At 43.5% G+C, this 13,673-nt stretch overlaps 1 long non-coding RNA gene across 1 annotated transcript in view; it reads left to right on the top strand.

Moving 5' to 3' along the window:
* LOC129487440 (uncharacterized) overlaps nt 1–13,673 on the top strand; it is a 108,701-nt gene that overhangs the window by 11,745 nt on the left and 83,283 nt on the right. Inside the window, exons 3-4 of the long non-coding RNA XR_010122324.1 lie at nt 766–831; nt 1,605–9,583. This is a non-coding gene — a long non-coding RNA (uncharacterized lncRNA). The remainder of the gene's footprint in view (nt 1–765; nt 832–1,604; nt 9,584–13,673) is intronic.

Raw genomic sequence — 13,673 nt, 5'->3', positions numbered from 1 at the left:
AGGCCCTTTTCCAGCCAGGGAAGGGCCTGGGGGTCAAAGAGAGAACTGGAGGGCTCAGGGAGGCAGGGACTGGGAGGGAGAGTGGGGAGAGGAGCGCTGGGGGGTGCAGGAGGGTCTCTGGGCAGCTGGCGGGTGTCTCGTTCCGCAACACTCTGCACCCTGGTACATCGTCCTCCGTCCACTCAACGTGGAATGATTTTCTTCCCTTTGGATCCAGCCCCTCTAGTTCCCTTTTCACTTTGAGGCATTTGCCCCCTGTGAATCAGTTCCCTGCTACTCCGAAAAATTTCTCTCATACCCCAGGCCCCTCCGTTCTTTTAAATGGCACCCTTCACCCCCAGCCCTTCATCTTCTGCACTGTATTTTCACGTGTTGATTTAAAATTCCCATTATTATGGGAAATTGCAAACAACACAAAAGTAGAGAAAATAGTACATATTTGTACAGTTTACTCAATTTTCATATTGTCATCACCCGGAAACGGTTGCCATCAAACCCCGGCCCCTCTTGTTTCATCTAAACCCTAAACTGTGCCTCTACTCCCACTCCCCAACCCCTACCCCGGACTATTTCAAAGCAAATTTCAGACACCATCCTGTTTCCTCTGAGCATTTCTTAGTTTGTATCTCTAAATAAGAAGCTTTTCTTTCTTAAAACCACAATACCATTATCACAAGTTAAAAAATTAATAGCATTTCCTTAATATCATCCAACATCTCTGTAGCATTCAAATATTCTTGATTGACTCATAAATTTCTTTTACAGTTGGCTTGGTCAAGTCAGTGTTCAAACTATTTCCTGCTCTTTCAAGGGGATCCGGGGCTCTAGAAGGTAAGTATGGCTGCAAATTTAGGGGTTGAATATCTGCCTGGACCTTAAATGAGAAACTCAACCTCAGCAAACCTCAGTGTTCTCACTGAAAATGGGGCAAGTTCTGGGTCTCTCCTTGGGTCATTGAGAGGGTTACAGCATTAACCCCTGAAGCCCCCAGCCGCATGTCTAATATGTCAGAGACACTCAGCAAACGGAAGCTGCGAGAATGATTCTTTTTCCCAGAAACCTTTAAAGGGGAGTTGGGCAGGGGTAGGCAAAACATAGCTGGCTATTGTCCATAAAACAAAAGGCTGCTGGCAGTCCAGGTCCCCTGAGTGGTTAAAACAGCACATGCAGCACATCCCAAAAAGGGCAGCCTACAGTCTGGGCGCTGGGTTCGCCTGGACTTCCTGGCTCGCCATTTAGCTGCCTGACCTCAGCTGTTGTGACCTGGGACTAACAGGGGACCCCGGCAGGTGCCTATCCACTAGATGGCACTCTCTACTGTGAGTCCAGGGGGGACCACCACCCCAAACCGCTTTGGCCGCTGCCCAGCCCTGGGTGCCACCGGAGGATGCACACCACTAAAACATCGCAGATAATTTCTAAAAAGCACTTCTCAACATGTCATGCAAAAGATGCAGTGGTTTTTTTCCTTGCATAAATCCCAAACAGATTGCAGAAGCAGAGGGAATGAACATTTAATGACTTTGCTGAGGCCAGACACTGGTATGTCTATGCTGTCTTTAAATCCTCACCCCAGCGACATCTGATATCTCTTCATTTTACAGATTAGAGGACTTTGAGAGGTTAGTGACTTGCCCAAGGTCGGCTAGGAAGCAAGACCCAGGATTCCAACTCAGGTCTGTGTGATTCCTCTGCAAAATTGAGAGGTGGAAGGATGGATGTCAGGTCTGATGGATGGATGGATGCCTGCATCAAGGTGCATGCATAGATGGAGAGATGGCTGGCTACCTGATGAATGCTGGTAAGATGGATGAGTGAATTGAAGCACAGGTGGTGGAAGGAGAGAGGAATGAGAGAGAATAGTCAATTTCTCACCAAGATCAAAGGCTTACTTGATCTTTGAAGAGAGGTTTCCTCTGAATGGAGCTTGCTGGTGAAGCTCCTGCCTTCTGTTCTGCTTCTGAGTGCACTGACTGGCTCAGGTGGCTCTGGGACAACAGCTGGGATGCCAGCTTACAGGGACCAAGTCCCAGCTGTGGTGCTGGAGCTGCTCAGTGGCAACTCTCCGTCTCTGCTGCTTTCACGCAGCACTGAGGAATAGCAGGCATCCGCCTTTCCACTGGCTCTCCTGGATGACTAAGCCCTAAGCCCCAACCGCATACTCAGCCCTTTGCTGGCACTTGGCATAATTTTATCTCCTCTAAATCATCACAGCCACCCTCCATGATAGCAATTTCCATTCTCAATTAAGTGAAAATGAAAGCGAAGTTTAGGAGTGGTAAGTGACTTACCCAAAATCATACAGGGAGGAAATGCAGACCCAGGATTTGAACTCGAGTCTTCTTTCCTTCCAAACTCATCCCCTCAACCTGTTTATTTCCTTTTCTCTATGACCATGTCTGAAGAAATCTGCCTTGGGGTTGTCTCATGTTGGACTCACTCTCTTGGTCTGTCAGTGAGCTGAACTTCTCATCCAATCAAATCCAAGCTTATTTCCCAAGTAATATCTCTAGTGTATTCTATTTGTAATGATCACACAGACAAGGGCCACACATATCACTGGCATCCTACAGTACAATTAATCAAGTCAAATTAGATTCCTGGCATCTCATATTCTGACTGAATGCTAATGGTAGCAGATGTAAAAATGACTCCATTGCAAGGCAAGGAGGGAGGGGACTGGATGTAGGGCTGAATGGCAAATCAGTAAGCCTTGCTGCAGACCTGGGTTAACATTAGCAGATAGGTTTTGAGAACCTGCTCATGGGCTAGGCCCTACTTCACACATTCTAGGTGCTAAGGTTTCAATCTCAGCTTTGCCATTGACTACTTTTGTGAGTTTGGACAGGTATTTAATTTCTGGGCCCCATTTTCTTCAGTTGTACCAATAGTACCTTACTAATGAGTACTTGAGGATTAAGTGAGGCAAACATATAAATTCCTTAAAAGAGAGCATTCCAGGCTGGGCATGGTGGCTTATGCCTGTAATCCCAGCACTTTGGGAGGCTGAGGTGGGAGGATCCATTGAGCCCAGGAGTTTGAGACCAGCCTGAGAAACATAGGGAGACCCCAATCTCTACAAAATATTTAAAAATTATCTGGGTGTAGTGGTGCACATCTGTGTGTGGTCCTAGTTACCCGGGAGACTGAGCTGGGAAGATTGCTTGGGCCTGGGAGGTCAGGGCTGCAGTGAGCTGTGATTGTGCCACTGCACTTTAGCCTGGGTGACAGAGGGAAACCCTGTCTCCAAAAAAATAAAAATAAAAAACAAAAAAAGAATGCTTTCCAGATGATGAGCATTCAATAAATACTTACAGTGACAATTACAGTTGTTATAAGTATTGTTATTGAGGTGTCATTTGATATCGTTGGCAGGTAAGAATCATTATCCACATTTTACCAGTAACAGAACAGGTGCTCGGAGAGAGAGGCCTGTGTGCTTGTCCTTGGAGAATGAATCAGTGAAATAGAAACAGAAATACTAATTTAAAACTAGAAGTTCTAGTGATTGAAGAGTTCTGTGCAGCAAATGGGCATGATCCATCTAAGGAAAGATGAAGCCCTAAGAGAGGTGAGACTCCTGTGAAGGAATTTCCTTGTAGTATAGGGGCTTACACAGGGGTTGCATGGGAGCTGGGAAGAAGCTGAGATAAATAATTACAGTCCTCTGAATCCAAGTTTCTGAGGTTGAAATTTATTAAACTTCATGGTTTCTAGCAGTAGTGAGCAAGGTTCCCCAGTTCTCAGATATGATTTCATGAAACTTCTTTCCCTACCTGTTTTTTTGGGGGAGAAATAGTCACTTTAGAAATGTTTCTTGACTTGCTCTTTTGGAAGTGGCCAGTTGGAAAAATTCTGAGTCTCTTACCATGGGGGGCATGAGGACTGGGAAGCCTCCTCCTCTTCCTGGGGCAGCACCTCTGTAACTTGAGCCTAGGTGGCATGTGGCTGCACATCACATGGGGCACCTCTTGCGGGGTGCAATTGGATGCCCTAACAGCCAGGTGGGAGGAGATGGGTTTAGCATTGGTGCGACTTGCTGGGCTGTGTTGAGGTTAAGCTGTGATCCTAGCATTGCCTGACTTCAGATTCTGTGCCAGTCCTGTAAGAACTGCTACCCCTGCAACTCCTCCAAGATGGACAGTTTATTTATTCATCCAGGTCCAATGGTACATCCTGGGGATTCCCTCTGTTTCTGGGGCTGCCTGTGTGGGAAGTCAGAGAAACCTTCGCACCTCCCCCCCCAGCCCCTGCCACGTGATTTATTCTCACACTTATATTGTGGGCTGGCAGTGGGACATTGCTGCCAAAACGAGGCTTCGGGAAGAAGTGGTAAGGCCGACTCCGGAGCGACACTGCCCGGGTTTGCCTCCCGGCTCAGCATCTCCTTTCTGTGTGACCACTTCTAAGTCACCTATCTTCTCTGAGTCTCAGTTTCCTTAGGTATAAAATAGGACTAGTAATGCTTTGCTCAAATATCATCATCTCCGTGAGGCCTCCTCCCTTGTGTCACTCCCTACCCGCTTCCTGCTTTATTTTCCTCCCTAGTTCTTATCACCATCTTTTATCCCGTGCATTAGGCTTACCTTTTCTGATGATTTTCTGTTCCTATCTCCACCCACAGGGATGTTAATTCTCATGGGATGGGGGTCTGTCCGTTTTTCTCACTACTGTATCCCTGGCACTTAGACCCAGCAACGGTACAAAGTGCATGGTCAAAAATTTTGGGGGAAAAATTTATGAGATACTATTGAACTGTATCCACCCCAGAGGAGTGTCAATGTATGCAAAGTAGGCAGTGTGGTGCTTGGTACAGAGTATGCATTCAATAAATATTGGCTAATTATGATTATTATGTCTAATTCACAGGACTGTTGTGAGAATCAAACGAGATAATGTATGCTGAGGCATGCTGTGAACACTGCGTGCTGGGTACAGGAGGTACAATATTAATGATCCCTGCTGCTTGGAGGGAACTTGCACTTAAAATGTTATGCTTTTCATTTTCACACCACTTGGGAGGGAGGAAAGGCTGGTGGGATGATCACCACCTGAGGCTCAGGGAGGGGACAGGCCTTCCCCAAGGCCCCACAGTGTGAAGAAGGCAGGGGCAGGTCCCCACACTGGTGATCTTCCCACGACTCCCTCGTGAAAGTCCCCCAATGGACAGATTGATGTGTAAATGGCATTATACACCTACACCATAACTCTATATAATATATAGAATTATTTTCAGGTCCCTGAGTTGCTCTGAGGCCAGTTATGGCAGGTGGTACACGCCCCGGACAGGCTGTGGGGAGGGTAAGAAGGAAACTGGCTGTGTTTCGTTGGTAAGGCCCATAGTGAAGCCTCTTTTGGTTTCTTGGAATCAAGTTGAAAATCAAGAATCTCACAGCATAGACTTCCCCAAGGGCAGTCCCACTTCACAAAATGAATTTTCATTTTCCAAAGCGCATCCCTTAGTTGGATTTCTGTTTTTCAGGGTATTTGTTTAAGCTCTGATGCTATGTCCAAAAAAGAACAGGCCCCAACGATTCCCTGCCCGAGTCCCAAACCCTTGGCTTGATCTGAGCATTGAGCTAATTCATTTCTTTGATCAAACTGGGGACTGTTTGACCAATGGGGTGGGCATCATGGGATGGGGAAAGGGCGGGGTGTGCACAGGTGTGCAAGGCGGGCTACTTGAGGGATGGGCGATAGTTCAGGTCACCCTCCGGTTGGACCCACGAGGGCGCTGCATTCCTCATTCTACAAATCGTACAAGTCGGGGCACAAGACAGAGAAGCCAGGTCACGTCTCTGCAGTTACACAGCTCACGAGTGCCTGCTGGGGTGGAACCTGGTCTGTCTGTCTGTCTAACACCAGAGCTCGGGCGCTGCTGCAGAGGGAGCCAAGATTTGGGTGAGGGAGGGGCTCAGAGGTGGGGTGGAGGGTTTTTTTGTATTTTTTTTTTAACCTGGTTGCCATTGGCGTGAAAATAATAACATAACTTTGCTTGGGGACTAGTGCTGCAACTGTCTTGCTGATGGGGAAACAGGCACAGAGACGTTAGTTTGCTTTCCTGATGTCACCCAGCTAGTCTGGCGCTGAGGCTGGATTTGGGAGGCGGGTACTGAGGTGTGAGCATATGTGGTGCAACCACTGGGCCCACTGGCTCGTGGTGTGAGCGCAGGTGCAGATGGCTCAGCGATCTGGGTTTGAGGGCTTTTACCAATCCCCCAGCAGTGGGTGTGCTCTGGACTCAAGCTTGTATATTTCACACTCTCCCTTGACCCTTCTCTTTAGCCTTCACTGAAAACTCCTGCAAGCCACTGACCCATGGAAAATATTTAAGAATACATATATTACATATATGTTGTAAATTTATATATATATATATATATATCTGGAAAGGGATTGTATCCAGGAGATTTGGGAATGATTGTTTAAGGTAGAGGGAGGCAGGGGCATGAGAGGGGGAAGGAAGGAGGTGGGGACCACCAGTGGTAATTGTCATGGGTGGTTTTAACAATCAATACAATAAGAGAGAGGCATGCCAGCAGCAAGGACGGGAGTGGGTTGTAAACCAGGGATGGTGATTAATTCTTCACAACTGAGGGGCATTAGAAAAAGAGATCAGAGTGGTTCGTGGCTATTAATTTTGTTATTAAAAATAATCAAGGAATAAAGAAATAAGATAATAATAGGCCTTGAATGGAACAATTCTGAGAGCGTGTTCTGGGCAAAGGATTATGACTAATCCAGGTCTGGTAACCTGATATTAACAAACAAAAAAGGCCTTGTAGGCTATTTTTCTTTTTTTAACCGGCTTTATGTTCCATAGAATGGGCACACTGGGGTTTCTCTCCCAGAGAAGGTGAGTGCAGACAAGTAAAAGCTGGCTTCGTGGGTGTTGATTGAACAGTTAAAAATGAATGAATGTGTAAATAAAACTAGAGACAGCCAAGCATGTACCAATGATGGCAGTGTGTTCCTCACTCCCCAGCTTTATAAATATATAATTGATAAATCATTATTGTATGTATTTGTATTGTATTTAAGTTGTACAGTGTGACATTTTGATATACATATATAGTGAAATGATTACCATAATCAAGCGAATTAACATACCCATCACCTCATGTAGTTCCCTTTTTCCGTGTGTGCAGTGAGAATACTTAAGGTCTACTCTTTTAGCAAATTTCAAGCATGCAATACATTATTGTTAAGTATAGTCACCGTACTCTGCATTAGGTCACCAGAACTTACTCCTAACTGAAAGTTTGCATCCTCTCACTAAGATCTCCAGATTCCTCTCACTCCTGACCCCTAGTAACCACCTTTCTAGTCTCTGCTTCTATGAGGTTATTCCAAAACAAAAGCCAGGTTCTAGGCTGTTGAGGCTGAGGGTAGGAAGTGTATCAACAGGTATACAGAATAGTCATTGGTCTTGGGCTAAATGGTGACTTCAAGTGTAGCGGCTGCATAGTTAAAAATGAATTAGATGAGTACAAAAGTGACGAAATGAAAGAATGTCAAGAATGGACCACAAAGACAATGTTTTATGACCTAAAGATTAAGATTCATCCATTTATGTACAATCGTGGACTATTTAAAATAAAACAAGACTTTTACCTCAGTGGATAAGAAGTATTTGGATGTACTAATCAATATTTTTGTTCTGGATCAGTGGTGGGTTCATCTGTGTTTATTGTATTTAAATAAATAAGTGAAAACATTGAAAAGGGTGAGTAGGAATCAAATATGATTGTCGCTCCAAGTCTGCATCATCTGCATCCATTAGGAAGAATATCTGGGTTGGTTCCTTCTTGGGTAAGATGCATAGGGCCATATGTTTGTGATAGTCATGATTCTTGTTTTTGATTAGAGTGGTGAATTAATACATACTCATTTGTAATAATACAAATTAATAAATGAATAATTGCAGAGAGCTATGCTTGGGCCAGTGGTGAGACTGTCATGAACCAAAGATTATGATTAATACTGTGCTTCTCACCTGATGGCCATTAAAAAAATCTAGGTTATTTCATCCTTCTTAATATCAGCCTTGTGTTCCACAGAATGGAGGCTCCAGAGTAAAATTAATGACACTTTGTCGATGAAGATCTTGATTGTGACCTCTGGGGAAAATGAGCCATGAACCAACCAATGTGAGTAATGTTTAGTGTTGTTGTTTTGAAGTTGGGTCGTTGGTTGATGGTTGTTTATTACATTATTAAACATGAATCAATACATAAATAAGGTCAAAAATGACGGGCATGATGAGAATGTCATGAACCAAGGGTGATTAATTTCATATAGCATAACTGTCACCAAATTGAAAAACAGTATTACTGGGCTGTTCTCTGTAGCAAATGAGGAAAGAAAAAAAGGAACACACACAAACACATACGTATCCTACATATATATCACATGTATCATGTGTTATGTTTATACATGTATCCTATATCTATATCACACACGTAATATGTGTTATGTTTATCTTTCATATTTTCAGGCTGGGGTGGGTTTATATATGTTTATGGGGTAATTAAACAAATGGATACATGTATAAACAAGATCAAAGAGAGTCAAGCATGGACAAATGAAGACAATGTATCATGATCTAAGATTTATGATTGCACAGTTCTGTAAATTGGAGAGACATTAAAACACAAATATTTATGCTGTTTCATTCATTTCAGTAGCATTCCACCATTAATTTATGCACTACACTTTTGCATGAACACTTTCCTATTGAAGAAGTTTGGGATGTTAAGTGGGTGGCAGAGTCACATAGGGAAGTAAGGTATTGGTCGTTTTCTGTTTGTTGAATAGGATTCATGATTGTTCTTTCATGATTTTTGTTTAAAGCGATAAATAAAACTTAAAAGGGCCAAGCATAGATAAATGAGGATAATATTTCATGTAAAGTGAGGCTTATTAATTAAATTATACACAAGTAAAGGCCATTAAAAATGATACAGGTGTTTATTTTTCTAATAGTTGCTGTTTGTTGCATAGAATGGACAAATCATAGTTTATGTAGTAATGCAACATTTATGAGAATTTTGACTCATACTTGGGTAGATAAGGTACTTAAAGAAAATGTAATTAATAGTTGATGTTGTTAAATCTTGGCTGGAGAGTTGTTTAAGGATGTTCATAAATAAGTAAATGAATGAATGAACAAACACATGAATAAAACAAGAGAGGGCAAACATGGGACAAAGGTGATCATATCTCATTGTTGTAAATTCTTTTTATTGTATGTAGCTTCAGTATCCATTTTGAACCTAAGTTTAACTTTCTCATTCCAGAAGCAGGTTTAGTCACCCTTGACACAGTTTGCAGTTATCCACCTCCTCCCAGTTCTTAATATGATAGATCCAGATAACTGCCTTGTACAGCCACCTCCAGGATACTGCCTCCCTAAGGATCAGCGAGATACACTGACCCCACAGCCTATGTGGACCACACAGATATACTGGCTTGCTCTAAATGCACCAGTGAGAACTCTCTGCAGGAAACCTGCTTGGGAAATGCCGTAGCCTGCAATACAGGCTTTCCCCTTCCCGCTGGCCCTGTGAGGCATGCAGGATCTGTAAGTAATAAACTGCTTCTGTTGTTTCATTTCATGTGTTTTGTTGAGTTGCTTCCTCTGTGTCTCACCTGACCAACACACTTGAATTGAACTTCTTTCCTGGTCAGGGATCTCCTAGAGAATGGCTATCTTCGTAGGAATAGACTAGACATAGGTCAGACAAGAACCACAGGGGGACTGCCAGTGTAAATGAGTTTCCTGTGAGAGGGACATCTGGTAACGGATAGGATACTTAGGCATTAGACTGTCTGCTGGGATAAAGACATATCCCATAAAAGACACACTGTAAACACCCATGACCACCTGTCCTGCATCCCCATCAGGCAGAGCTAGAATTTATATTCACTCTCTTGAGACAGACCTCAAGACCATGTTAGAGGAAAGTGCAACACTCATCATCCTAGAATTATGATTATTCCAATTCAGTTCATCCAAGGCCCCTTTAAAAATGCATTGGTTAAAGAGTCAGTTAATATTCTGTTTTTGCAAGGTGGCATGTTGGATGTTGATTTTAGTACTAAAAATAAATAAATAATTACCTAAGTGTGTAAAATAAACAAAAGGCCAAAACATGGACTGGTGATGAGAATGGTCCAAGAATGAAAGGATTATAGTTAATTAAATTCTGACTGCCATACAAATAACCTACCCTGTTTACTTCCTTTACCAGCTGTTTTGTATTTCATTTTGTACATGTACATAGTTTGTTTACACGTTTGCCCATAAATAGAAATCTGGGCTATTTACTCTGACCAAGGAGCACACAAAGAGATGAAAGATGATGTCAGTGTTCTATTAGTGGAGTAAGAGATTGGATTTATGATTGCTCATTACAACTTCTTTAGAAATGATCAAATCAAATAAAAGAGTGTCAGCATAAACCAATGATGATGTTTCATGAAGCAGAGATCATGATTAATCCAATTAGGTCCATTAGAAGAAGTTCTAGAATATAACCTAAGAGTATTTTCTTGTATTGTCCAATGGAACTTTCTTTCTTTTTTTTTTTTTTTTTTTTTTGCCTTGAGACAGGTCTCACTCTGTTGCCCAAGCTGGACCTCCCTGTGCTCAGGTGATCCTCCCACCTCAGCCTCCTGAGTAGCTAGGACTACAGGTGTGCACCACCATACCCAGCTAATTTTTGTATTTTTTGTAGCGACAGGGTTTCCCCATGTTGCCCAGGCTGGTCTTGCACTCCTAGGCTCAAGCAGTTCACCGGCCTTGGCTCCCAAAGAGCTGGTTACAGGTGCAAGCCACCATACCCGTCCCCAGTAGAACTTTCTGCAGTGATGGAAATGTTCTGTAATCTGTTCTGTACAGTATGGTAGCTACTAGTCCATGTGATTATTGAGTCCTTGAAATGTGGCTGGTGTTCATGAGTAACTGAATTTTTAATATTACTTAATTTTTATTAATTTAAATTTAAATAGTCACATGTGGCCACTGGCCCATGCAAGTCTGATATCCAGTGGGGCAGTCAAATTTTAAAGCTACTACATTGGTCAGTTGTGTTAGGTGGTTGGTTCATGGCAGTTTTTTGAATATTAAATATGAATACATAAATACAAAAGTTAAATAAAAGTTAGTTATGGGCTGGTGTATTAGTCTGTTTTCATGCTGCTGTTAAAGACATACCCAAGACCGGGAAGAAAAAGAAGTTTAATTCGACTTACAGTTCCACATGGCTAGGAGGCCTCAGAATCATGGCGGGAGGTGAAAGGCACTTCTTATATGGTGGAGGCAGGAGAAAATGAGGAAGATGAAAAAGCGGATACCCCTGATAAAACCATCAGATCTTGTGAGACTTATTCACTACCATGAGAACAGTATGGGGGAAACCACACCCATGATTCAAATTATCTCCCACTAGGTCCCTCCCACAGCATGGGAATTACGGGAGTACAATCAAGATGAGATTTGAGTGGGGACACAGAGCCAAACCATATCATTCTGCCCCTCGTCCCTCCAGTCTCATCTCACATTTCAAAACCAATCATGCCTCCCCAACAGTCCCCCAAAGTCTCAACTCATTTCGGCATCCAAAAGTCCACAGTCCAAAGTCTCACCTGAGACAAGGCAAGTCCCTTCCGACTATGAGTCTGTAAAATCAAAAGCAAACTATTTACTTCCTAGATACAACGGGGGTACAGATACTGGGTAAATACAGCCATTCCAAATGGGAGAAATTGGCCAAAACAAAGTGGTTACAGGGCCCATGCAAGTCCAAAATCCAGTGGGGCAGTCAAATTTTAAAGCTCCAAAATGATATCCCTTGATTCCAGGTCTCACACAGGTCACACTGATGCACGAAGTGGGTTTCCATGGTCTTGGGCAGCTCCCCCACTGTGGCTTTGCAGGGTATAGCCTCCCTACTGGCTGCTTTCACAGGCTGGTATTAAGTGTCTGTGGCTTTTCCAAGCACATGGTGCAAGCTGGTGGATCTACCATTTTGGGGTCTGGAGGACGGTGGCCCCCTTCTCACAGCTCCACTAGGTGGTGCTCCAGTAGAGACTCTGTGTGGGGCCATCAACCCCACATTTCCCTTCTGTGCTGCCCTAGCAGAGATTCTCCATGAGGGCCCCACCCCTGCAGCAAACTTCTGCCTGGGCATCCAGGTGTTTCCATACATCTGAAATCTAGGCAGAGGTTCCCAAACCTCAATTCTTGACTTCTGTGCATCCTCAGGCTCAAAACCATGTGGAAGCTACCAAGGTTTAGGGCTTGCACCCTCTGAAACCATGGGCGGAGTTTTACTTTGGCCCCTTTTAGCAATGGCTGGAGTGGCTGGGATGCAGGATACCAAGTCCGTAGGCTGCATACAGCATGGGGACTGTGGGCCCAGCCCACAAAGCCATTTTTTTCCTTCTAGGCTTCCAGGTCTGTGATGGGAGGGGCTGTCATGAAGACCTGTGACGTGCCCTGGAGACATTTTCCCCATTGTCTTGGGGATTAACATTGAGCTCCTTGTTACTTACGCAAATATCTACAGCCAGATTGAATTTCTCCTCAGAAAAAGGGTTTTTCTTTTCTACTGCATAGTCAGGCTGCAAATTTTCTGAACTTTTATGCTGTTTCCCTTTTAAAATGGAATGCTTTTAATACAACCCAAGCCCCCTTTGGAATGCTTTGCTGCTTAGAAATTTCTTCCACCAGATACCATAAATGATCTCTCTCAAGTTCAAAGTTCCAAAAATGCTGCCAGTCTCTTTGCTAAAACATAACAAGAATCACCTTTGCTCCAGTTTGCAAAAGGATACTTAGGCGTTAGACTGGCATATTAGGAGATAGTTCCTCATCTCCATCTGAGACCACCTCAGCCTGGACCTTATTGTTCATGTCACTATCAGCATTTTTGTCAGAGCCATTCAACAAGTCTCTGGGAGGTTCCAAACTTTCCTACATTTTCCGGTCTTCTTCTGAGCCCTTCAAACTGTTCCAGCTTCTGCCTTTTGGAACTAGTATGCAGTTCCAAAGTCAGTCACACATTTTTGGGTACCTTTTCAGCAACAAACCCCACTCCTGGTACCAGTTTACTGTATTAGTCTGTTTTCATGCTGCTGATAAAGACATAACCGAGACTGGGAAGAAAAAGAGGTTTAATTGGACTTGCAGTTCCACGTGGCTGGGGAGGCCTCAGAATCATGGCGGGAGGCACTTATTACATGGTGGCAGCAAAAGAAAATGAGGAAGATGCACGAGTAGAAACCCCTGATAAAGCCATCAGATCTCGTGTGACTTATTCATTACCATGAGAGCAGTATGGGGGAACTGCCCCCATGATCCAAATTATCTCCTACCAGGTCCCTCCCACATGTGGGAATTGTGGGAGTACAATTCAAGATGAGATTTGGGTGGAGACACATAGCAAAACCATATCAGCCAGTGATGGGAGTGTTCCTTGAAACAAACATGATTAATCCAGTTCTGTACAATTGAGACTCACTGGCAAAAAATGTCTTTCATTCTTGAAAAAACCATATAGGCTTATTCATTTATTTTATGACTATTGAGCAGTACATGAATGTGTACCCCATAGTTTCTGTGAACATTTCTCTAATGTTGAAGGTCTATGTATCTTGGTGGTAAAGCA

Source organism: Symphalangus syndactylus, chromosome 8 (assembly GCF_028878055.3).
Source record: "Symphalangus syndactylus isolate Jambi chromosome 8, NHGRI_mSymSyn1-v2.1_pri, whole genome shotgun sequence".
In the NCBI taxonomy this organism is placed as follows: domain Eukaryota; kingdom Metazoa; phylum Chordata; class Mammalia; order Primates; family Hylobatidae; genus Symphalangus; species Symphalangus syndactylus.
This window is presented reverse-complemented; position numbering and strand designations above follow the sequence as displayed.